Raw genomic sequence first — 22,092 nt, 5'->3', positions numbered from 1 at the left:
GGGCCAAAATCTATTTCCAGTGCAGAATTATCTGGATTGGGTCTCTGGACAACTACTAACTAATTACTTAAAATACTTTCAACGTTATGTTCTGCTCTTTAGACATTAAGTTAGGCCACAAAATTCTTAAGAACAGACTGGATTGGGTAACCAAAAGGCTTTATTCACTCTGAGACTGTTTCCTCTTCTATAAAATGGGAGTGATAATAACTGTTACTTCCCAGAGTTATATACAAGGCATACATGTATATGTATGTGCATATTTTATATATATATATATATATATATATATATATATATATATCTTATTTAAATAAGACCCAGGTGGTCCTAGGGGTAAAGAACATACCTGCCAATGCAGGAGACATAAGAGACACGGGTTCAATTCCTGGGTCAGGAAGATCCCATGGAGAAGGAAATGGCAACCCACTGAGTATTCTTGCCTGGAGAATCCCATGGACAGAGGAGCCTAGTGGGCCACAGTCCATGGGGTTGCAAAGAGTTGGACCTGGCTGAAGTGACTTAGTTTGCACGCATACCGAGTGTCTAGCATAGTAGTGTCTGGTGTGTTATCTGTCACTGTAATTACCAAACAGCAGCTCCCTCTAAGATTTTCCTGAAGTTTCTTAGTCTGCTGTGGGCTCGGTTTGGTGTTTCCCTATTTTGGTCTATCTTTCACACAGTTTACAGGAATCTACAGACCATTCAGGCAGCGTTTTCTCAGATTATGTCTACCCTCAAATGATGTTCCTCCGTGGAGTCCCTTTGTGGTTTTTTTCCCCAGCTCTTTACCTACCTACTCTCATTGACATGGATCTTTTACAGAAAGGGCTTAGATGGAGGGTGGCATGTTCCACTTATTAGAAGGTTAACTTAAAATTAACTATGAAGCCTCTTTTGTCCAGATCTTGTTGAAAATATTTCCAAATGAGCAAGTTCATTTTTCTGTCCTCAGACAGTTCTATGAACATAGAAGTTCATCTTTCTGTGATGATAGAAGCTCTTGGGTTTCCTGAGTTATCACTGCAAATGTTGGCTTTTTTTTATCTTCCTGGCCTGAAAGGATGAAGACTGAAGAGCAGGTGCTTCAACTTTTGACCTGTTTCAAAGTTGGCATTGAGAGTAAGTTTTCCCTGGGTTTGCTAGAACCGTGTCTTATACAGTTTTACATTGTAGGCATTCAGTACATATTTGTTAAATAAGTGATAATTGCATCATTGCTTCCCCAACTCCTCAGTCCCTCCTGCTACCTCTCTTTTCCATCTTTTCCCAAAAATATTGAAGATAGCTTACGAGGATGCCTAAAACAGAGAATGGAGGCGACAACATTCAAGGACAAATCAGTTTCAGCCACTTCTTTCCTTTTCTCCTGCTGTAGCCTAGCCACCTTTGTGCTGCAGTGGGCCCTGTTTTGCTGCCCCTGCCCACTGGGCCAGGAGCTGGGGAGTGGGCTGGGCGGAGTGTTGTGGGTTCAGAGCTAATCAGACTCTCCTGAGACAGTTCTCAGTGTCAGTGTGATGGCACTTCCTTCTAGAAACTCTCCTTTCTTGGCTTAGTTAGTGTGAGTGGATTCTGTGGATATTTATTTCATCATAAAATAATAACTTGTTTATTTATATTTTTATTTTTATAAATTTATTTATTTGGATTTCCCTAGTGGCTCAGCAGTAAAGAATCCATCTGCAATGCAAGAGACACAGGTTCAATTCCTGGATCAGGAAGATTCCCTGGAGAAGGAAATGGCAACTCACTCTGATATTCTTGCCTGGGAAATCCCATGGACAGAGGAGCCTGGTGGGCTATAGTCCACAGGGTTGATATTTCTTTATTTTATAATAAAATAATAAATTATTTATGTATTATATTTTATTTCTTTACAAGTTTTATAAATTTTATTTTTTATTTTATAATACAATACTTTCATTTTACAATAAAAATGATTTTGAGTGTTTTCTGTTCTTTACAAGAACAACAACAAAATCCCCAATAAGCCAGACCACAGTTTAAAATTTTTTAATTAATTAATTAATCAATCAATTAATTATTTCTGGCTGCACTGGGTCTTGCTGCTGCCTGCGGGCTTTCTCCAGTTTCTGCAGGCAGGGACTATCCTACTTGCAGTGTGTGAGTGGTCCACAGTTCTGTGGCAAGCTTTCTATAGGAGGTGCAAAGTCAGGAAATGTAGAGTAAGCTTATTTTTATACAGTGAGTCAACTACTTTTTCAAGTAGTATGCTTAAGCTCCAGACATCTTTGTAAATGAAGTACCTCTAAATTTTAAGCAGTGGGTCCAATTGTTAATCTGAAAAATGTGCAATAAATATGAAATAGAGTGTCAAAAATAAAGGTTTCAATACACAAGGAAGACAACGTATTTACTGTCCTTTTTTTTCCAGATGAACAATCTGAAAATTTTTGGTGCGTTTATTTTGGACATATATCCATATTAGTAAGCATAGTAGTCAGTTAAAAATGACTAACCTACTGTTTAAAAATAAGTTTATCTTAGATTCCCAGACTTTTCAGACACCCTCTGGTAGCCAGTGTGAACATGGAAGCTTCATCATTATATAGTTGAGAGAGTCACGAGATAAAAGGAAATGTAACACTCAAGAGGTGATGCTCTACTAAGGCAGAGATTTATCCTCATAAAATCTCACAGTTTACCATAACAGAGTGAACCACATCCTCAGCTCCATCTTTACAACAGCAGAATGCAGATTTTAAAATATTGTTTCGTGTAATACCTGCCAATACTGGCAGACAGTGTTACCTGTGAGCGCAACCCAGAAAAACGCATTTTGAAGGCAAAGGAGACAGTGGGCGCCAATCACCCTTTAGTGGCCTTGTTTCAGCCCAGTTTACCATTCTATGTTCAATTCTTTTCAAGAGATATTTATTGGATATCTGTGTGTGTGTGTGGCAGGGGGAGCGCATGCTAAGTTTCTTCAGTCGTGTCTGACTCTTTGCAACCCCATGGACTGTAGCCCGCCAGGCTCCTCTGTCCATGGGATTCTCCTGGCAAGAACACTGGAGTGGGTTGCCATGCCCTCCTCCAGGGGATCTTCCCGACCCCGGGATTGAATCTGCATCTCTTATGTCTTGCACTGGCAGGCAGATTCTTTACCACTAATGCCACCTGGGAAGCCCAATCGACTATGTATACTGTATATATTGGAAAAACCTACAATTTTCCCTTCTCCCAGTGAGTTTTCCTTCTCAGAGCTGACACCTCTGGTCACCAACTGTGTGGGGTTTCCCTGTCAACAAGTGATTCTCTTAGACATCAGCTGGGTGTCCTACAAGTTAACTCCATATCCAATCCTCTCTATCTGGAGATGGTGTCAAATCCCACAGACTAAGGGCTCAGGCCCCTAAGAACGTTCCCCTTCTCCTTCAGATGCTGATTATGAGTAGTAGGTCCCCAGGTTATCTACAACTTCCATCAGTCTTGGTTACTAATTGGAGTGTCCCTTGTCCCCTCCTCAGGTTCAATTAATTTGTTACATCAGCTCACAGAACTCAGAGAAGCACGGTTATCAGTTTATTAAAGGATATGAAAAAGCAGCAGTCCGCAACCTTTTTAGCACCATGGGCCGATTTCAAGGGAAACAACTTTTCTACCAACTGGAGTTGGAGGGATGGTTTCGGGATGACTCAAACGCATTACTGTGTATTGTGCACTTTATTTCTAATCTAATGCTGCTGCTGATCTGACAGGAGATAATGGTCCGTGGTCTGTAGCTTGGGGACGCCTGTGATAAAGGATCCAGTTGAGCAACCAGATGAAGAGATAGGAAGGGTGAGGTCTGGGAGGGCCTTGAGCACAGGAGCTTCTGTCTCCAGGAAGCTGGAGTTTGTTCCCCTCCCAGTAGGGATCTGTTCCCAGCCTGGAAGTCCCCTGCACCCTATGCAATTGGGATTTTAATGAAGCTTGCGCACGTAAACACGATCTATTGTTGCCTCCATTTCCAGCCCTTCTGCCCTCTCTGGAGAGAGGGGAAGGGGCTAAAAATTCCAAGTTTCTAATTGTGACTTGATCTTTCTAGTGGCCAGTGCCCAACCAGGAGCCATCCGCAAACCTACCCAGAGTCAACCCACCCATTAGAGCAGAATATGGACCCAGCACTCTGTTCCTTCCCCTTAGGAATTAATGTGGAATTTAGCAGCTCTACATCAGGACAGGGTCAAACACCAAATACTAGAACATAAGATGCTCCCGGGGTTCTTATCACTTAGGAAATTAATTACAAGGGTCTCAGGAGCCCTGAGTCAGGAGCCATGGTTCAGTTAGTTCAGTTCAGCCACTCAGTCGTATCCGACTCTTTGTGACCCCATGAGCTGCAGCACACCAGGCCTGCCTCCCTGTCCATCACCAACTCCTGGAGTTTACTCAGACTCATGTTCATTCAGTCGGTGATGCCATCCAGTCATCTCATCCTCTGTCGTCCCCTTCTCCTCCTGCCTTCAATCTTTCCCAGCATCAGGGTCTTTTCCAATGAGTCAGCTCTTTGCATCAGGTGGCCAATGTAGTGGAGTTTCAGCTTCAATATCAGTCTTTCCAATGAACACCCAGGACTCATATCCTTTAGGATGAACTGGTTGGATCTCCTTGCAGTCCAAGCGACTCTCAAGAGTCTTCTCCAGCACCACAGTTCAAAAGCATCAATTCTTCGGTGCTTAGCTTTCTTTATTGTCCAACTCTCACATCCATACATGACTACTGGAAAAACCATAGCCTTGACGAGATGGACCTTTGTTGGTAAAGTAATGTCTCTGCTTTTTAATATACTGTCTAGGTTGGTCATAACTTTCCTTCCAGGGAGTAAGCGTCTTTTAATTTCATGGGTACAGTCACCATCTGCAGTGATTTTGGAGCCCAAAAAATTAAAGTCAGCCACTGTTTCCACTATTTCCCCATCTATTTGCCATGAAGTGATGAGACTGGATGCCATGATCTTAGTTTTTAGAATGTTGAGCTTTAAGGGAAGAGACACCAAAATATATTTTTATTATCTCAGGTTGTGCTAATTGCTAGGGATGCATATGTTAATAAGATAGAGTCACTGCTCTCATAGAGTTTACCATCTGGCAGGGATTAAAGACATTAACCAGGAGATTGCAACTCTTTACAAATAAAAAGTACCTCCTAGGTGCCAGGCCTTCTCCTGGACACTTTACATCCATTGTCTTTATTAAGCAGATCTTGTTATGCTCAGTTTAGGGTACTTAGATGCTTGGAGAAGTTGTTACATATAGATTTGAGATTTGAATCCAAGTTGGCATAATTTGATAGTCTAGAATCCTATACTATCCAATATGGCAGCCACTAGTCAGGTGTGGTTATTTAAATTTAAAGTAATACATACAGATGAAATCTAAGCATTTAGGTCCTCAGTCACATTGGCCACACCTCAAGTGCTCAACAGCTACATGGAGCTAGTGGCTACTGTATTGGACACTGCAGATTCAGGACATTTCCATCATCACAGAAAGTTCCATTGGACAGCACTGGTCTGGACTCTTGAAGTCTAAACTCAAGTTCAACTTCAAGATCCTATGCCCAGAACAGATTTTCAAAGCCCAGGAGTCACAATAATTAGCATTGTTTCTTTTCCCTGAGCTATCAGAAAAGAAGCTTCTGAATAGGGAGCTACCCTGCCACACTCTTTGAATGCTGCTGATCTTGGATGTGAACTTAAGGTTCTGTTTGTAATGAGAAGTGTGCACAATTTAATGAGATAATAAGCCACACTTTCAGTGGGAAGCCTGGCACATAGTAGGCAATCAACCAATGCTCATATAATATTAAAGAGTGTGGAACGTGGAGTCACAACACTGGATTTGAGGCCCAGTTTATCATTTTCCAACCACGTGGCCTGCACAAATCAGTTAGTTTCTCTGAACCCCAGTTTCCTTAATTATAACATGGAGACAACATCTGACCTTGGAAGACTATAAAGACCATGAGCTAACAGTTATGAAAGCACTCTGTTAAGTACAGGCTTTGTAAAGTAAGGTATTATTTCTGCCCTCTTTTGTGCCCTGAGAAAAATTATTAAAATAATAAATTTCCAATCTTAACTTGTTTACCTGTGCTTTGCCTGTTTTCCCTAAAAATGGAAGACATAAAATATATGGTTTATTGAGGGCCAGTATTACACGAGATTACCCAAGTTTTACTGCAGTAGAAAGAGGAAAGAAAGAATAGGGGGACAGTGCAAGTCAGCATAAATCTTTGCTAATTCCCTGATAGTCAGGATCAGGGCTGCGGAGATGGCCAGGTGTCTGTGGAGTGGATGCTGTCCTGGGTCTTGCATTAGTGAGTCTAGACAGGACTCAGAGAAGGGCGCCTGGTGGACCCCACTGACCACCTGTGACTGAGTGAGGGTTTATGCCAAGTCCTGGGGAGCAATGTGCCTCTGGGGCCTCCATCCTCTCCTGAACAGAGCTGTTATGAAAGCATCCAGGCAGCAGACTGCCAGACACGCAGGAGAAACAAGGCACCTTAAATCTAGCTCTTTCCATTCAGGGAGTGAGTGTTTAAGAGGGAGTTTTAGCCCAGTTTTGAAAAGGCTTGTTAGGACAATTCTTTTTTTCTCTCACATCTGCAACCCATACTTATAACCCCAAAGTCAAGCTCCTCCCCTGAAGTCCCCTGAGTCACTGGGATCATCGTTTCCATGTTGCTCACCCATCCTCCTGAAGGAAAAGATGGCGGCAGAGGATGGCATCACAGATTCAATAGACACGAGCGTGAGCAAACCCCGGGAGAGAGTGAGGGACAGGGAAGCCTGGAGTGCTGCAGCCCATGGGGTCTCAAAGAGTCAGACTCGACTTAGCGACAGAACAACACCAGCACCATCTGTGCTCAGTGCGTCCCAGCTCTGAGGTGGGTCACCTTGCACTGGGTTTACCCAGGGTACAGGCCTCCCATCGGATGTTGCCCTTGTGTAGGGCATCACTGAGGAGTACAAGTGGGCGTGTCCACCTGCCCTTTACTGTCCAAACCCTTCCCTTCCTACAACATCATCACCCAAGAGCCAGTGAATGGGTGTATCAGACCTCACCTAAGAGCCAGAGTAACTAGAGGGAAAGATAATGAAAGGAGATGGGGGTCGGTGAGGGGAAGGGTCCTAAAGATAACCCTCCACCTGTCTGTCCTCAAAGTCAATGGTGAAGCATGAACAGAACTCACCCTTCGTAGGGGAACCCCAGGGGGCACACCCAGTTCCCAGGCTGGATTGCCCTCCTTGGGAGGAGACATTTTTCCTTGAAGCTCAGAGTGTGTGTACCAGACCATCACCTTTTAGTGGAAATCCTGCTCCCCACCCTTGGGGGTGTTACATAACAAAAGTTCAACTGAGGAAATTTGAAGATTGAATTGGTTTTATTCAGCAATTCATGAACCAGGCAACATCACATCTAGCAATAAAAAGGAGCTCCAATGAGTGGTAGAAAATAAAAGTTTTCTAAAGGTGGAGAGGGGCAGAAAAGGGAAATTATTGGCCCAAAATGCATTGTTTTAGGCAGAATTACCGTCCGAAGGGAAATGGAAGGGGCCTATTTAGTGCTAACCAGGGTAATCCCAAGTAGACTGGTTGAAGGGACTGGTTGAAGGTTACATCTCAAGGGAAGATTGTAGCTGTGGTTAGGTTGGGTATTATGTCTTGGTTTGGTTGGCTGACTTGGGTCCTTAACACAGAGACTCCGTTTTTTGTTTACACATATCAATAATTACTTTATTATTATTATTATTTTACTAGCAAGTTAGGTGGCACTTTATTTTTTTCTTCATGTCATGAATTCTTAATTTTTTAAAAATTTATTTATTTTAATTGGAGGCTAGTTACTTTACAATATTGTAGTGGTTTTTGTCATACATTGACATGAATCAGCCATGGATGTACATGGCCCCCTCCCACATCCCTCCCCACCCCATGCCTCAGGGTCAAAGAGACTCCATTTATTTTGAGCCTGTTGGTTTTTTTTTTTTGGTCTGTGCTGTGAGACATGTGGGATCTTAGTTCCCCAACCAGGGACTGAACCTATGTCCTGGGAATTGGAAGGCAGATTCTTAACCACTAGACCAGCAATGAAGCTCCTGTTGGTTTTTTTTAACAGGGATTTCTCTGGCCCTAGACACTGGGAACATAGAAATCCCATTAATCACATTTCAGGACATCTCTGAGCTGTACCAACTCGTCTCAAATGTAACAGAAAGGTCGGGACTGGCTTTAAGGAGTCCCCTTTGAAGTCTCTTAGCTGAGGCAAGGGGCACGTGGGCCTCTTCAGCATTCTCAGTGATCCTAGACGCAAGCATCAGGGCACTTGGACACACTGGCACACCAACACACACACACACACACACACACACACACACACACGTGTTACAATCTAAATCCACATTGAGGAAACACGTCTCTAACTTGCAGCATGGTCCACTGAGGTACTCTTGCCCCTCAATGAAATAAAACTAGCTTGAAGGCGGGACTAGAAAAATTTTAAACATAAATTCTCTCTGCTCGTTTGGACCACTTTCCCTCTTTGGTGTGCATCATTTACCTGCGTTCACTTAACCAGACGTCTTAGAGGGCACAGGAATGCCTCCTTGATTGACAAGAGCAATTTTCTTCTGGTGCCAGCAAGCTAATTCTTTAGGAGACAGCACTCTTTGCTCAATCCTGTAAGGCCAAACCTTTTTAGCACCAGGGATCTGTTTCGTGGAAGACAATTTTTCCATAGCCTGGCCGGGGTGAGGTGTTGGGGGCAGGGGATGGTTTGGGGATGATTCAAGCACATTATATTTATTGTGCACTTTATTTCTTTGTTTTAAATTATTACTTTGTTTGCTGGGTCTTTGCTGATGTGTGGGCTTTTCCAGTTGTGGCACACGGGCTCCGAGTGGCGGCTCCTGGGCCCGAGGGCCCAGGTTCAATAGCTGAGGCGCAGGGCTTAGCTGTACCTGGCGAGCAGGATCATCTCGGCCCAGGGATCGTTCCGCTGCTGATCTGACAGGAGGTACTGGTCCAAGGCCCGGAGGTCGGGGAGCCCCGCTGTAGGGGGTCAGAGTGACCCACTTCGCACCCGGTACATGCAGGTCTGGGCTATATGCATTGTCAGCATGTTATTCTGATGAGTAGCCCTTTGTCTCAAGGATGTGTATGAGGGACTTCCTTGGCGGCCCAGTGCTTAAGGGCCCACCTTCCAGTGCACGGATATGGACTTGACCGCCGGTCTGGGAGCTGAGATCCTGCGCAGCGGGGCAGCTAAGCCGCGGAGCCTCAACTACACGTGCTCCGGAGCCTCTTGCTGCAACAGAGAGACTACTTGAGGCAACTAAGACTCAGCCTAACCAAAAAATAGAGACTAAACATTAAAAAAAAAAAAAAAAGCAAAAAGAACACGTATTAAGACTGTGCTTTGACCTCTAGTGGGTGGAACAGTCCTTGGAGTTTTCTGTCTCCCGGGTTATAATCCTTGGGTTGCCTTGAATAAAATTCTGTTTCTTTCTTGCTCTATTAGCTGATATTTCACTGGCCATGACAGAAGTAGAACATTATACTACCATGCAGAGTTCTGTCAGTCTCCCTAAGCTCCTTTCCCACAGCTTCTTTGTGTAGGAAACTGACTCATTTGGACCATCTATCACTTGGCCACTAAAAACATCTTGTCAGGGCTTGAAAACTGAAGTTGTTTGTTCAGTTTTTGGTTCTTCCCAGGTGGCGCAGTGGTAAAGAATCTGCCTGCCAATGCAGGAGATGCAGAAGACATGGGTTTGATCTCCAGGTTAGAAAGATCCCCTGGAGTAGGAAATGGCAACCCGCTCTAGTATTCTTGCCTGGAAAAATCCCAAGTTCAGAGGAGCCTGGCAGGCCACGGTCCGTGGAGTCCCGAAGAGTCAGACACAACTGAGTGACTGAGTATGCAGGTTCAGTTTTCCCTTTTGGGGATGCGTTAGTTTGCAAGGACAGCCATAATAAAGTACCACAGCCTGAGTGGCTTAAACAATGGAAATTTATTTTCTCACCATTTGAACCCTGGAAGCCTGAGATTGAGGTGTCAGCAGAATTGGTTTCCCCTGAGGTATCTTTCGTTGGCTTATAGACTGCTGTCTTTTTCTGTGTCTTCCTGTTGTCCTTTCTCTGCGTGTACCTATAAGAAACTCTTTGCAGGAAATCAACTTTGGCAGGGAAGCCCCTTTACCTGTCACTTTCTCAAAGCTATACTGTAACCAACTTTTAAACCAGGCACCCCCATGCTCTCCTCTTTTCTGGCCCAAGTGCACCTTTCAAATCTTTTAATCCCTCAATACCTTGCCAAACTTGTCAGTTCTTTCTGTAAAATCAGGGACATAGAAATGAAGAATAAGTAGTCAACAGATGACTAGATTTCTTTCCTAGTTTCCCCTTCAGTAACCTCCAGAGCAAATTGTGTGACCAAACTGTGAGCAAGATAACATCTAGACGAAGATTACAAGGAGTCAACAAACCTGCACGCAGTGGGGATGGTGATGAGTCTGACCCCCCATTAACTGAGATGACTTCCCTATCCCCCTTCAAAACCTTCAAGGTGAGCAGAATCTTCGGAAGCAGTTTTTGGGAGACGCTGAATCCACCCCAGATTGCCAGCATTCTGATTGAAAGCACCTTTCCTTTCTGCCCTTTGTGACTGTTGGTTTTGTAAGTGGTGAGCATCAGGGTTGATTCAGTAACATCCAAATCTCTTCTTACAAGGACACCGGCCATATTGGATCGTGGTCCACTCATAGGACCACATTTTTACTCAATTGGTTCTCTGAAGAATCTCCAAATACCATCACATTCTGAGGCTAGTGGAGGTTAGGTTTTCAACATATGAATTCTGGGGTAGGGAGTCGGGGGTGGAGGTAGGGACACAATACTATTTTTTTGCTCTTCTAATAGATTTTATTTTTGGAGCAGTTTTAGGTTCACTGGAAAATTGAGTAAAAGATACAGTGATTTCCCATGTATCATCTGCCCCAGTACATACACAGCATCCCCTGTTATCAACATCCCCCACCAGAATGACACATTCATTATAATATATGAGCCTGCATTGACACATCAATATTACTCAAAGTCCATAGCTTACATTAGAGATCACTCAGTATTGTACATTCTGTGGGTCTGGACAAATGCATAATGACATATATCCATCATTACAGTATCTTACGGAGTTGTTTCATCTGTTGCTTTAAAAACCCTCTGTGCTCCATTTAGTCCTCCTTCCCTCTCCCTAACACCTGGAAGCCTCTGATCTTTTTATCGTCTCCACTGGCGTGTAGCTAATTAACAATGCTGTGACAGTTTCCGGTGGACCACAAAGGGCCTCAGCGGTGCCTGCCCCTGCATCCAGTAGAGACACTGTGCTGTGCTTTGCTGCTCGGTCGTGTCCGACTCTTTGTGACCCATGGGCTGCAGCCCACCAGGCTCCTCTGTCCATGGGATTCTTCAGGCAAGAATACTGGAGCAGGTGGCCGTGCCCTCCTCCAGGGGAACTTCCCAACTCTGGTGGTCCAGTGGTAAAGAACCTGCCTTCCAAGGCAGAGGACACAGGTTTGAATCCTGGTCAGGAAACTAAGGTCCCACATTTCGTGGGGCCTGTCAGTCTGCATGAAAATTAGAGACACAATTCTGTTCAAAACGGGATGAGATTCAATTTTCAGCCAGGGTAATTTTCAACATGTTCTGAAATCTCGGTATTCTGAAGGAAGACAGCAGGAGGTGCTGTGTTCCCCTGGCCCTAGTGACCCCTGGGGGTACAGATGGGTTGGAAAGGGATGGGCTTGCTCTGATGTCTACACAAGCAGCTAATTCGCTCCACACAGAACAGCAGGACAAACCCTTGTTCTTACCCGCAGCGTATCACCGGATGCCTCTCCTCTGAGCATGCCAGAAAATTCCCTGTGACCTTTAGCATCAATTTAAACTTGGGTAATGAGTTTTCCTCTCTCTCCTTTTTTCAGACACAATGCTCTGCATACTCCGACTCCTTAATAAAAAGAGTTAAACAGAAGCTATTGTGATAAGACTTTGGAAATCGAAAGGATCTGCAGAAGCTACATGCCGCCCTGCCCCCTAAGAGTGTGGTGCCCGCGTGCTAAATCCTGTCCAATGCTTTGAAACCCAATGGACTGTAGCCCACCAGTCCCCTCTGTTCCCTGCAAGAACACTGGATTGGGTTGCTATTTCTTCCTCCAGCCGATCTTCCCAACTCAGGGATCAAACCTGTGTCTCCTGCATTGGCAGGCAGATTCTTTACCATGGAGCCACTGGGGAAGCCCCTACTAAATGTGTGTGTGGGAAGGGAGGGGGGTAATTTATTCAGCTCATTCCACAACCATTTACTAAGCACAGACCTTATGCCGGGCATGGTGCTAAATTTGAGAGCCTCAAAGATGAATAAGATCAAATTCTTCCCTCCAGGGATCTAGTTGAGTTTGATCAGAAAGTAAACAAATGATTAGCATACAGAATAGAATAACAGCTATAATGACCTTAACCACTGGCTGGCTGCTATGGGAGTTCGGAGCCCAGGGGAGGGAGGTCAGGGAAAAGTGCTCCGAGGTGATTACTGAGTGATCCCAGAGGAGAAAGAGAGGATGACCAGATGGCTACAGAGGGGTGATTCCAGAAGGAGGTGCGAAAACCATCCCTAACGTGGGGATAGAGCCACCTAACTCAGAGATCTACTGTGAGAATCGATGAAAAATACATGGGTAAAGTGTCCAGCCCAGTCTGTAACACGTGCTGACCAAAGGCAGTTCAGGGAGCCCATTCTGTCCTCTCAACTCTGGTATTCTCTCCCCTTGTTTCTTTTTGTGGCAAAACCAACCTGGGACTTAGCAAGTCTTCCCAAGAACAGGTTGAGTTTAGAGGCTGCCCAAGATCATTCCTTCTCTGTTATGTCAAAGCTACCCATAGTTTGTTGTTGTTCGGTCGCTCAATCATGTCCAACTCTTTGCGACTCCATGGACGGCAGCACACCAGTCTTCCCTGTCCTTCACCATCTCCCAGAGTTTGCTCACGCTTATGTCCATTGAGTTCGTAACACCATCCAACCATCTCATCCTCTATCACCCCTTTCTCTTCCTGCTTTCAATCTTTCCCAGCATCAGGGTCTTTTCCAATGAGTTGGGTCTTCACATCAGGTGGCCAGAGTATTGGAGCTTCAGCTTCAGCATCAGTCCTTCCAATGAATATTTAGGATTGATTTCCTTTAGGACTGATTGGTTTGATCTCCTTGCAGTCCAAGGGACTCTCAAGAGTCTTCTCCAACACCACGATTCGAAAGCATGAATTCTATGGCACTCAGCCTTCTTTATGATCCACCTCTCACATTCATACATGACTACAGGAAAAACCATAGCTTTGACTGTATGGACCCATAGTTTATGCATCTTAATTCCAGAAGTTGCAAGGGGATTCAGCCATCTTCTTGATGGAAAATAAGGGAGTCCAGGAAGGCACAGAAAGAAGTCCAGTGGAATGGTTGGAGAGTGTTGATGCATGCCCGACTTATTCTCTGCGTGATCATTTCTATCACGGTAATTAGACTCCGTAATTAAAAATCACTAATGCTTCATGACAGCCTGCAGTTGGATTTGGGACACAAAGGAAAAGGTTGGGGGTGTGCAAGTATGGGGAGAGGACACCAAACTCAGAGATGTCATGCTGGGAGATGGTGTCATTCACTCAGGGTCATTTCCTAACAAAAAGTCTTTTGTTTATATCTGGAAATAATGAGGCAAAGGAGCAGCTTTTAAAAAGAAAAAAGACAGAAGGGGAGATAAGTAAAAAATGACAGATCACTTGGAAAGCCACAGTAATTTACCTGCCTGCGTTCCTTTCCTGGGAAGGTTTTTATCTGCCCGTACTGTTGTGAATTAGTTAGTAAAGCTGAAATCAAAAGTGGTTTCCAGCTTCTTCCACTGCTATTTGACCCCTGTGTAAACAAGAAACCACATCAAGTTTCTTCATATTCTTAGCTATGTAACAGCCCCCAAGAAACCAGGATTTCTGGTTCCAATCTATTGTGACCGTGGGGCTAACAGACCAACGATGGCAGGGAATCAAAAGTAAATTCCCAGTCTTGCCATAGAGAGTTTCTCCAGGTGGCTTAGGAGCAGGGCGCCTACTGGGTTCAGTGGGGCCTGTCCTTGGTACCCCTGACACGCGCAAAGTAGCCAGAAGGAGGGGAAGCTTGGATGAAAGCTAGTTCCATTCTCACCCTTGTCGGAAAGGGATTTTTCCTCCGGCCTCCGAAAAGCTCCGCATCCTGTGAAAGTAAATTAGGTAGAAAATTACTTTTTCACAAACTTGACTGAGGCTGTGAAAGTCGTTCTGCCTAAGTTTGAAGAGTGATTGGAACTGAAGGTTTGTTTTTTTTTTTTTTAAATGATTCTTTCCTCTTTCCTTTTTGAAAAACAGATTGCCCCTGGGGAAAGAATAGGAATTCAGGTAGATGGTAAGTCCTTTTCCAGTGCGTCTGATTCTGATGGGGAGTTCTTATCTTCATTTGCATGTCAATACCCAGGGCCCTCTTGGATTTTTTTAGGTATTCTGGAGTCATCTGTCCAATTTTCTATTATTTCTCAGGGCAAATGTATCACGTTTATGGATTAAGCAGCCTTTCCTACTAGTTTTGGGGGAATATAATCATCACATTTAAGCTGTTGTGTCTACAGTTATTTGTCATCTATTGCTGCATTACTGACTCAACAGACATGAATTTGAGCAAACTCTGGGAGATGGTAAAGGGCAGGGAACACTGGCGTGCTGCAGTCATGGGACTGCAAAAAGTTGGACACAACTGAGCGACTGAACAGTAACAAAAAATTGCTGGGTAACAAAGCACCCTGAAACTTACTTTAACTTTAAACAACCGAAGTTTCTTATTTTCCTCAGTTCTGTGGGCTGACTGGGCAGTTCTTCAGCCCCACATGGGGTCACTCAGGAAATGCATTCAGCTGGCAGATGGGCTGCTCAAAGGTCCACGAAGGTCCCTGTCTCTCATATCTGGGGTCAGGGCATGCTGGCAGTCAGTCGGGGTACCTCCATTCTCCCTGCGGTCTATCTCTCCACACAGGCTCATCCTCCAGGAAGACAGTCTGGACTGCCTTACAACGTGGCTACTGGCCTCCAAGAGCATGAAAGCAGAGTGCCAGACCTTTTAAAGTCTTAAGGGAAAGGCCCAGCACTGGCCCAGTGTCACTTCCACCATATTCTGTTGGTCAATGCAAGTGACATCACCAGCTCAGATTCAAGGTAAAGGGAAACTGACTTCACCTCTTGGTGGGAGAAGAATCATTGCACAATTAGGACAGGGTGGCTTCCTCAGTGGCTCAGATGGTAAAGAGTCTGCCTGCAATGCAGGAGACTCAGGTTCTATCCCTGGGTTGGGAAGATCCCTTGGAGAGGGAAATGGATGCCCACTCCAGTATTCTTTCCTGGGAAATTCCATGGACAGAGGAGCCTGGAGGACTACAGTCCATGGAGTTGCAAAGAATCAGATATGACTAGGTGACTTTCTTTTGGAAATGTCTGCCACAGTGGTAAAATGCACCCTGAACTGATGCTTGAAAACATATTCTGGGAAGTTGAGGGTTGTCAGTATTGCTGATTGGGTGCTAGAAAACTGATGCTAGTTAATAATGATACAAAGTGAAACTGCTGCTGCTGCTAAGTCAATTCAGTCGTGTCCGACTCTGTGCGACCCCTTAGACGGCAACCCACCAGGCTCCCCCGTCTCTGGGATTCTCCAGGCAAGCATACTGGAGTGGGCTGCCATTTCCTTCTCCAATGCATGAAAGTGAAAAGAGAAAGTGAAGTCGCTCTGTCGTGTCCGACTCTTCGAGACCCCATGGACCGCAGCCCACCAGGCTCCTCTGCCCATGGGATTTTCCAGGCAAGAGCACTGGAGTGGGTTGCCATTGCCTTCTCCAAAAAGTGAAACTACTATTCACTAAACATCTCCTTTCATGTATACCAGGTGGGGCGTTAGATGCATTATCTCTATCTTCTAGAAAACAACTTAATTGAGTGGTACTGTTATATCCATCTTACATATTAGAAAACTGGGGCTTAGAGACTCTGTAGATGGGGGCTCCTTGCAGCAAGCCATGGAGATGCTAGATGGGGCCGCTGCCTCTGTGTGCCATTCCCCTCCTCTCCTGATCCGGGAGGGCCCCCCTCGGCTCTTTGCCAGCCTGGGCCACACCAGTCAGACACCCTGACTCCTCTCCTTGTCTGAAGGTGTGTGATGATGAGATTCTATCCACATGTGCTTTCTGCTCAGTGACAAAAGGTGCTGAAGAGTTTTTAGGTAAGCCTGTTCCATCAAACATGTTATTCCTTTAAGTTGTCAGCCTTCAATCACCTAGCTAAGGTTTTTTTTTCCGTAAAAAGGCACTTAGAAGAGTCAAGAGAGTTTTGAAGCATTTAGAAAGTACTTGCTCTATAACTATTAAGACTTATTATGAAGCTATCTTAACCTGAAAATGTAGTATTCATGCCAAAATAGACAGAGCGGGCAGAGCAAAGAGCTGATGCTCAGCCCTACCCACACACAGAATCACACGTAGAAGAATGGTTATAGCCACAGGGTAGAGTATGAGTGAAAGAAGAAATGGACCCTTCAAAGGATGGGTCCTCTAGATAACCAGCCTTTTGAATGGAGAGGTACAAAATTAGATCCCTACTTCACAACATGCACAAAAATAAATTCCAAGTGGATAAAAGCTCTATTTGTAAACAGGTGGAAAAAAAGATGTGACTGTTTCCAGAACATTAAGTGTAGAAAAAGATGCCTTAAAAAAGACACAAAAGTGCAACCCGTACTGAAGAAAATGGTTAATTCAAATGACATTGAAGTGTAGAATGTCTGTGAACCTGAAGATGTATATACAGTATAACCCTGCTATTTGAGTTACTGGTAGATCTAGAGAAACTCATGTAGGCATGAAGGGGAATAGAAGGTTGTTCATCGAAACAGCGTGATGTAAAAAATTAGATAGAGTCTAATTGCTCCTCAGCAGGGAAGTAGCAAAATAAATTGTGGTTTATTCATATAATGTAATCATATTAGCAGTTAAAATGAATCAACTAGATTTATATTTAGCAACATAGATAAATCTCAAAATCATAGTGAATGAAAAAAGCAAGTGCAAAAAAATATGTATGGAGGACTTCCCTGGTGATCCAGTGGTTAAGAATCCACCTGCCAATGCAAGAGACGTGGGTTCTATCCCTGGTCTGGGAAGATTTCACATGCCGCAGGACAGCCAAGCCTGTGAGCTGCAGCCCCTGAACCTGTGTGCGGCAGCTACTGAAGCCTGTGCATGCTAGAGCCTGTGCTCTGCGGTAAGAGAAGCTACTTCTCATTGAGAAGAGATAGCCCTCACACTGCAGCTAGAGAGTGGCCTCTGCTTGCCACAGCTAGAGAAAGTCCACACATAGCAACAAAGTCCCAGTGCAGCTAAAAATAAATAAATAATAATTTAATATATACAATGGAATTATTGCTTTTATGAAAAATTTTAAACATAGGAAATTATATTGAACTTTAAAAAATATAGCTACCTACGTATATTGTTTTTGTTGTTGTTTAGTTGCTAAGTCTTGTCCAACTCTTTTGCATCCACTGGAACAGTAGCCCAATGTAGATAAACATAAAATATGCCCAGGAGGATACAGACCAACTTCAAAACAATGGAAATGAGGAAGGAAAATAGAATTGTACATAAGGGTCTTCAAATGTTTCTTTATGATTTGTATCATAGCTGTAATCATATTTAGGGGGCTAAATATGGTGAAGTATTAATGTCTGAAGTATTAATGTGCATTAAATCTAAATAAGCATAACATGTGCTTTTATTAAATTACTATATTTTTCTTATGTTTTAAAAAGTTAATGTTTTTAGAGCCCCTAAAGAATGATAGCAAGGGGACTTCCCTGGTGGTCCACTGGCTAAGACTCCAAGTTCTCAATGAAGGTGCCCTGGGTTTCATCTCTGGTCAGGGAACTAGATCCCATATGCCACAACTAAAACCAACTGCAGCCAAATAAAGAAATAAATAAATATTAAAAAAGAGGCTGTGAGGTCCAGGTCAGTGTGAGAGAGAATTTGAAGGATGTAGATTGTCTGGGACGCTTGTGAAGGGCCTGCTGGCCCGTCAGCCTTCCGTCCCAGGGGCACGTCCGTCAGACTCAGCCCTGGTCCAGCCAGAGCTCCAGCCTGTTTCCTCTGCTGCTTTCCTCTGACCCACTCTCCAAGCTGCCTTTGGAGACACCCTCTGCAAGTGGAAAACAAGTTAAGCCTTTGCTTATTTTTACTTATCAATTCCAGCTACCCAAGTTCATTCCTAGTCTCCTTTTTGTCTTTAGATTTTGAAAACCAGAGATAAATAATGATGATGCTATTGGAGAAGGAGAGGAAGTCCAGAAGGTCTCATTTCTTGAAAAATCTTTATGTTTTTCAAAGTTGTGTCATTATTTCAGTGACTTTTCACATCAAGCCCATAGACAGAGCAGGTATTTTTATTCCCTTGTTACTATTAAAGACATGGAGTCTTGAGAGTTTTAAAATGGGGCTAGGGCATCAAAATGATTGGTGAGGTCACTGGACCTAGAACCTTTTCTGAAGCCCCAGTTTAAGACTGTTTGCAATATAATGAGTTGAGTGTGGTATGTGGTATTATAATACCATAGGTCTCCAAGGGAGCAATTACTATCATCACAGTAGTAGGCTGAATTGTGTCCCCTTGAGAGATATGTCCTAACCGCCAGTACTGTGACCTTATTTGAAAATAGGATCTCTGCATATGTGATGAAGTTAAGATGAGGTCAAACTAGATTAGGGTAAGCCCTAAATTCAATGGCTGGTATCCTTACAGGAAGAGGAGAAGGGACACAGACATGCATAGGAAAGAAGGGCGTGTGAAGACAGAAGCAGAAATTGGCGTGATACAGCTCTAACCCAGGAACATCAGGATTGCCAGAGCAGCCAGAAGCTGGAAGAGAGGCCTGGGGGATTGTGTCTCCTTCAGAGCCTCTAGGAGAGTCAATGAGAATCAATCAGCCCCATTGACACCCTGATTTTCTGGCTTCTTGAACCGTGAGAGAATAAATTTATGTAGGTTTAATCCACTCGGTTTGTGATAATTTGCTCTGGCTGCCCTAGGAAGTAAACCCAACCTAAGGTTTGGGGTGATTCCAGTGGAGGTGATGTCTCAACTGAGAACTGAAGAGCTAGTGTAGACATGGTGTCAGGAACACACTCAGCCACAAATAAGAACAATCCCATCCAAAGTGGCTCAAACAAATAAGGCTCCTTTGTTTCCACATGACAAGAGGTTCAGAGACAAGCAGTCCAGGGCTTGTGTAATTGCCCACGCTATACGGGACCCAGGTCCTTCCTATATTTCCATCCTACCATCTCTAACTTGTTGGCATCTTTTGTCCTCATGCTTATTGCTTCATGGTTGAAGTTGGCTCCTGAGCCCCTCAGCTACATATTTGCATTCTAGACAGAAGGAGGAGGGAGAAAAAAGGAAGAGCCTTTTCCAAAAATCACCAGCAGACTTCTTAGATTTTCATGGTCAGAACTGGCTGACATTTCATATGACTTCCCTAGCTACAAGGAAGGAACACAGATCTTTATATTTTTTGCTTTCCAGCCTCTAAAATAGAATGTAATAGAAGGACACACCTGAGAAGTTGATAATTGGTGCTGAGTAAACAGTTCTACAATGCCTCTAAAATACCACTGTTTCAGGTCAAATTTTAAGACTGGCAGCATGCATTGAGAAAATCAAAATAATAGTTTAAACACATAAGAGTCTGGATGTAGGCAATCAAACGCTGGTAGAATCATCACAAGAAAAGATTCCTTTTATCTCTTTTCCTTTATTCTTAGTGTTAGTATCTATCCTCATTGTCAACTCATAAATTATAATGGCTGCTAAAGTTCCAGCCATCACAGTTTCATTCCAGAAAGCAGGAAGGATAGCAAAATAGCATACTCCAGATAATTGTCCTTCTTATGAGGCATCCTCCAACCAGTGTCTCCCATTATGTCTCACTGACCAGTATTAGAGAGAAGAGAAGGTGAAAAAATATTGCTTTTATTGAATAAAAACAAGGTTGTCTCAGTAAGGAAGAAGATATATATTGGGTAGGCAATAAGCAGCTTCTGCCTCATAGGGCAAGTAAGTTTCATCTCAAGTCGCAATTTTATCTTATTTGTAGTGATTTCCTAGAGCACTGTGTTAAAAAAGATTCTGAGGCAATGATCTGGGCTTAGTGTGTAGAGTGCAATGGCTGATTATGGGTCTTGATCCTGGTCATGAGAGCAACGGGTAATGATCTGTATGGGTGCGTCTTGAATTGGCTATTCCTGTTTATGTTAGCCAATGAATAAGGGAGTTTAAGAAAAACAAACCAACAAACGCCGGCCTGATCTCCTTCCCCTTTGCGGTGTGTCCCCTGATGCCTCACTGCCCCCTCTAGAGCAGCCGGCTGTTGAATGCGTTCCCCTTCCTTTGCTAAGGGCAGGAGAAGCTCATTTGCTGGTGACGGGGTGAGTGCAGGAGGATGTATTCATTTGCTAGGGCTGCCCTGACCAAGTCCCACAGACTGGATGGTTAGTAGGAGCAATTTATTTTCTCCTGGTTCTGGAGACTGGGAGTCTGCAGTGTCCACAGAGTTGGTTCCTGCTGAGAGCTGTGAAGGAAGGACCTGACCCCGCCTCTCTCTCTGACTTGTGGACGGCCGTCTTCCCCCAGCATCTGTGCAAGGCTGTCCCTCCATCTGTGCCTGTGCCCACATCTTCCTGTTCTTACAAGGACTCCAGTCGTATTGGAGGATAAGGAAATGGCAGCCCACTCCAGTGTTCCTGCGTGGAGAATCCCAGGGACAGGGGAGCCTGGTGGGCTGCCGTCTATGGGGTCACGCAGAGTTGGACACGACTGAAGAGACGCAGCAGCAGCAGTCATATTGGATCAGGCCTCATCCTGGGAGCCTCATTTAAACTTAAAAAAAAATATTTAATTTTAACTGAAGGATAATTGCTTTACAGTATTGTGTTGGTTTCTGCCAAACAACAGTATGAATCAGCCATCAGTTCAGTTCAGTTCAGTTCACTTCAGTCGCTTAGTCATGTCCGACTCTTTGCGACCCCATGAATCACAGCACGCCAGGCCGCCCTGTCCATCACCAACTCCCGGAGATTGCTCAAACCCGTGTCCATTGAGTTAGTGATGCCATCCAGCCATCTCATCCTCTGTCGTCCCCTTCTCCTCCTGCCCCCAATCCCTCCCAGCATTAGGGTCTTTTCCAATGAGTCAACTCTTCGCATGAGGTGGCCAAAGTATTGGTGTTGCAGCTTCAGCATTAGTCCTTCCAAAGAACACCCAGGACTGATCTCCTTCAGGATGGACTGGTTGGATCTCCCTGCAGTCCAAGGGACTCTGAAGAGTCTTCTCCAACACCATAGTTCAAAAGCATCAATTTTTCGGCGCTCAGCTTTCTTTACAGTCCAACTCTCACATCCAATATGACCACTGGAAAAACTATAGCCTTGACTAGATGGACCTTTGTTGGCAAAGTAATGTCTCTGCTTTTTAATATGCTATCTAGGTTGGTCATAACTTTCCTTCCAAGGAGCAAGCGTCTTTTAATTTCATGGCTGCAATCACTGTCTGCAGTGATTTTGGAGCCCCCCAAAATAAAAGTCTGACACTGTTTCCACTGTCTCCCCATCTATTTCCCATGAGGTGATGGGACAAGATGCCATGATCTTAGTTTTCTGAATGTTGAGCTTTAAGCCAACTTTTTCACTCTCCTCTTTCACTTTCATCAAGAGGCTTTTTAGTTCATCTTCACTTTATGCCATAAGGGTGGTGTCATCTGCATATCTGAGGTTATTGATATTTCTCCCAGCAATCTTGATTCCAGCTTGTGCTTTTTCCAGCCCAGGGTTTCTCATGCTGTACTCTGCATATAAGTTAAATAAGCAGGGTGACAATATACAGCCTTGACGTACTGCTTTTCCTATTTGGAACAAGTCTGT

The 22,092-nt window shown here is 44.2% G+C and overlaps 1 long non-coding RNA gene across 1 annotated transcript; it reads left to right on the top strand.

Moving 5' to 3' along the window:
• The first annotated feature begins 13,187 nt into the window (after window positions 1–13,187).
• Window positions 13,188–21,665, top strand: LOC122705809. Its single transcript, XR_006344175.1, has 3 exons — window positions 13,188–13,399; window positions 13,689–13,690; window positions 21,609–21,665. It is a non-coding gene; the product is annotated as an uncharacterized LOC122705809 (long non-coding RNA).
• The last annotated feature ends 427 nt before the right edge of the window (window positions 21,666–22,092 follow it).

Source organism: Cervus elaphus, chromosome 2, assembly GCF_910594005.1.
Source record: "Cervus elaphus chromosome 2, mCerEla1.1, whole genome shotgun sequence".
Classification (NCBI taxonomy): domain Eukaryota; kingdom Metazoa; phylum Chordata; class Mammalia; order Artiodactyla; family Cervidae; genus Cervus; species Cervus elaphus.
This window is presented reverse-complemented; position numbering and strand designations above follow the sequence as displayed.